Below are 4,972 nucleotides of genomic sequence, written 5' to 3'. Positions count from 1 at the left end.
TTGCCTAAAAAAAAAAAAACATTTCAAACTCATCATTTCATTTTACCGTCCCTTTTTTTTGCAGCATATTGTGTTTGCAAAGGGGAAGAGTTTCACATCCATTTGGAGGTTAATGGTCAAGTTTCAGGCTTTTAAATGTAGTAAAAACTACACTAAAAGGATTTAGTCTAATTAATTGCAAAGTGTGCTGTTTTTTTTTCTTCTTTTTTTCCCTTTCCTCCTTTCCCTAAAAAGCAGGGAGAAATTGCTTCTGCTTATGCAAGATAAATGGCAGCTTTAGCCTTCGTTGCCTGCAAACACACTAATATGATAATTTGGTGAAACATTTTGCCTGGATTAAAATCTATCGGGGATGGTCAACATGCCAACAGAAATGTTATTTTTAAAACGGAGGGAACATGCATGGGTGTAGTCGACCGCCATTTATCCCACCGTTTAGCTGACTGTAAATAAAATAAACAAAATCTGATAAGAGTTATATATTTTTCTTATGGTTTCATTTGAATTGGGTGGTATTTTATTTAGGTTGTGTCAGGTTTGGGTCATTCTCCCGAAATGCAGACGGACCACTCCGGACATGGCGCGCAGGTTGGAACATTATTTATTCCACAAAATATCAAAGTGGTACAAAAAAACGGAAAACAAGTCGCACTCGAAGCTAATGCTACTATTAGCATGGACTATGGACAAGAATGAAACACGAAACAAACAACTTAAGTAGCAGGGTTGCATGAAGGAAATAAAACTCACGTGGACACGGCATGATGCGAACAAACAGCATAAACTATGGCATTGCATGAAACTGACGACAGCCCGTCTGACCGGCAATGGCAGGCTTGAATAATGCATCTGATTATCTGATTAGTGCTCGGGTAGCAGGCGAGCGGCCGAACACTAATCAGAGACAGGTGAACATAATTAGCAACCATGGCAACCAAAACAAACTCAGGGAGGTGCACAAACAGGAACTTAAGGAGTCCAAAACTAACAGAAAACACACAACATAATCCAGACCATAGAATATGACAGAGCCCCCCTTAAGGACAGATCCCAGATAAATAAAATCCAAAAAACAAAGCAAGATCAAGAGTCATGGGAGGGCAGGAGGGGGACTTGGCGGTCCTCGGACCAGAGGGAGTCTATGGGGATAAGGGAGCCTCCAGGTCCCCACATAAGATTCGACCTCTCCTCCGTCGAATAGCGAAGCGTCTCCACTTCCATCGCTCGCAACACCATGCGCGTACCTTCGTCCATCTCCTCAATGTCCGATGCGGAAGAACTGAATGCTGGCGTCTTTCTGTCAGGTTTGGGTCGCAGCTTGCCCGACTGACCGGCAATGGCAGGCTTAAATAATGCCTCTGATTAGTGCTCGGGTAGCAGGTGAGCGGCCGAACACTAATCAGAGACAGGTGAACATAATTAGCAACCATGGCAACCAAAACAAACTCAGGGAGGTGCACAAACAGGAACTAAAGGAGTCCAAAACTAACAGAAAACACAAAACATAATCCAGACTACAGAATATGACAGAGCCCTTAAGGACGGATCCCAGATAAATAAAATCCAAAAAACAAATCAAGATCAAGAGTCATGGGAGGGCAGGAGGGGGACTTGGCGGTCCTCGGACCAGAGGGAGTTTATGGGAATAAGGGAGCCTCCAGGTCCCCACATAAGATTCGACCTCTCCTCCGTCGAATAGCGAAGCGTCTCCACTTCCATCGCTCGCAACACCATGCGCGTACCTTCGTCCATCTCCTCAATGTCCGTTGCGGAAGAACTGAATGCTGGCGTCTTTCTGTCAGGTTTGGGTCGCAGCTTGCCCGACTGACCGGCAATGGCAGGCTTAAATAATGCCTCTGATTAGTGCTCGGGTAGCAGGTGAGCGGCCGAACACTAATCAGAGACAGGTGAACATAATTAGCAACCATGGCAACCAAAACAAACTCAGGGAGGTGCACAAACAGGAACTAAAGGAGTCCAAAACTAACAGAAAACACAAAACATAATCCAGACCACAGAATATGACAGAGCCCCCCTTAAGGACAGATCCCAGATAAATAAAATCCAAAAAACAAAGCAAGATCAAGAGTCATGGGAGGGCAGGAGGGGGACTTGGCGGTCCTCAGACCAGAGGGAGTCTATGGGGATAAGGGAGCCTCCAGGCAGTGCCGACGGCGAGACACAGCTGAACAGGTGATTAGGTCTCCCAGGTGGTACGAGTTATCTAATCACCTGTTGTCTTTAACGGTAGCGGCCGGGAACAGTAGAGGAAAGGATTTGGAGTGACTGAAAAGTTGCGACCTGCTAAAAAAAAAAAAATTTAATTGATGAACATTAAAACTCTGTTAAAAACTGCACGCCTGGCTCCTGTGACGTGTGTAACAGTGGAACTGCTGGGAAGTGACTTCCACACCGACCTTGAAGCTATTTTATTTGGTGCATGGTGTAATGATAAGTGTGACCAGTAGATGGCAGTCACACATAAGAGATATGTGTAGACTGCACTATGACGCCAGTAAACAACACCAAAACGTTAAATGTTCCATTGAGAATATGGAACATTACACACGGCGCTCAAAAATCTGTCAAAATGTTTTTAATATGACTTTGAAGCCACACCGCTTGATGGATTGCCGGCCCTTTACGGCTACCGTAGTCAGAGGTACAAGTATTACTATGGTGTGTGTATAAGGACTGCACAATAGCACCCATTAGAAGACATATTATCCGGCGTTTTGTTTCACAATATTATGCAAAAGCAACTTTTCTTACCTTCTGGTACTTGCTGATCTGTATTTGAGATCTGCATAAGTCCTGAAAATGTGCACACATCCGCCGATACCACAGTCGAAAAGCTTCTTCTTTTTCTCTATCTTCTTGTTATGTGACATTCATCCTCAGCTGTTGCCATTTCTAATATAAAGTGGTGTAAAGTTCTTACTTATATCTGTCAGTAAACTCACCATGAAAGCACTAAAACATACCGGTGTAGTGAGTTTACATTATTCACCCAATAAACGTTAGTTATTAGAGAGTTCCGGTCGGACGTTTTTTCACGGGACGCATTTCGGGCGCTGTTGTTGCACTAGTGAGCCCCGGATGAGGAGACGCTGCTCCGTTATTGATTGAAGTGAAGTCTGAATGTCATTAAAACAGTTAGCGCCATCTTTTGACACTTATGCCACTCCCGTCCTTGCACGCTACACCGCTACCACCATTACATGTTATGTAGACCACAAGGAAGTCTTTTACGTTCATAATCTGGTGCGCGTTTTATATGAAAAAAAACCTGACTAGACCCGCTCATCGGCAGTGCGCCTTATAAACCGGTGAGCCCTATGGTCCAGAAAATAAGGTAACTACATCCCTCGATAAAATATATCAACTGAGGGATGTCTTGTCTTGTTTTTTTCTGTCTTGTGATTTGCATGTTTTAGTTTGAAAAGTAACTCTCCTCTCGTTTCAGGTCACTTGCCCTTCCTTTTGTGTCATCAGTCTGCCGTCATCCCTGTTCCCTGATTGTTTCCACCTGTTCCCTATTACCCTCATGTGTCTTATGAGCCCACTTCTCCACTTGTTCTGTGCCAGATTGTCTCGTGCTCTCTAGCATCCATGTCCATGTCCATGCCTTGCCTTACCTTGCCTCGTCTCGTGCTTATGTTCCTTGATCCTGAACCTTGCTATTTTGAGTTTTCCTTTCTTCCTCCTCAGCAGAGTGATTTTTTTGTTATTTAGTTTATTTAGCCGAAGTGGTGAGTTATCAGTTATTTTTCATTCTTTCCTCAAATTTTTGAGTGACAATTTTTGTTAAACTTGATTAGATTAGATAGTGTAGAATTTTTCATAGCTGTTGTTTCTTCCTCCTGTTGGAGCGTTTTTTTGTTAATACATTTTATAGCAGGATAGTAGAGGCAAATGCTAAGGGCGCCGTCCATCAGGGGGCGCCACGCCAGTGCCACAAACGTTGGAGGAAAAAAAAAAAAAAAAAAAGTTGGTACTATTATTTCTAAATACATAAAATAATCCCGCGTTAATTAAAATGCAAAGTAAAGCCTATTTAATAGAAATATTATTTGTTACAACATTACGCCCCCCCCCCCCCCCACCCCCCCCCCCCCCTCCCCAGGCGAAAGAGAAAAGAAGAGGAGAAACGAGAAAAAGACAGAGGTAGCAGGTAGGCAACGTTAGCCTACATGAAATTATTTGTCTGTTACAGAATGTGATAGTAACCTGGCTTCTTAGCATTAAGCTAATGTTACATGATTCGGCAATTGCTAATCAATTAGTAGCTAGTTCTGTTTTAACGTCGGGTTAATATTGTGGAGGGGGCTAAGTTGTTATGGAAAATAATAATGTAACGTTAGGTAATTACAGTACTCCCTGGTGTACAGTAATTTGTAAGTCATTCTAGTTAATGCAATATTAAAAAGCACAAATAGAGAACTCTGTAGGATCCCCTTTTTTGTAATATAGTTGTTAAAGTCATACTGGTTTGATATCTTGTTTGGTGCAGCGCCTTATTTATATTGTATTTTTAATTTATTTTATGCAACTTGTTGACACGTTTTATTTTGTGTTTATGTATGTAAAAAATATTGTATTTCATATATTCATTTTTTATTTTTTGTATTCATTTATTTATCCATATTTTTTTTTATCTTGTTAACTATCCTGATTGTTAATTTGCTTTCTTTAAGTAAAAAAAAAAGGTCAAAGACAAAGCTATTCGGTTTCTTGTGAGTATATACACTTCACTGCCGATGTGGGGGGGGCGCCACCTAAAATCTTGGCGCCAGATTGGTTAGGGCCGGGCCTGTTTTATAGCATATACGGCGCTAATTATAGTTCTTCTTTGCTTTTGTGTTTTCCTCCGTTCGGAGTGATTTTCCGTTGTTCCTATTTTTTGGACCCTTTTTCGCCGATTCGTTTTTTGGTTAATATAGATATTGTAATTCCTTGACTTTGGAGGTGA

Source organism: Entelurus aequoreus, linkage group LG11 (genome assembly GCF_033978785.1).
Source record: "Entelurus aequoreus isolate RoL-2023_Sb linkage group LG11, RoL_Eaeq_v1.1, whole genome shotgun sequence".
Lineage (NCBI taxonomy): Eukaryota > Metazoa > Chordata > Actinopteri > Syngnathiformes > Syngnathidae > Entelurus > Entelurus aequoreus.
Note: the sequence above shows the minus strand (reverse complement) of the source record.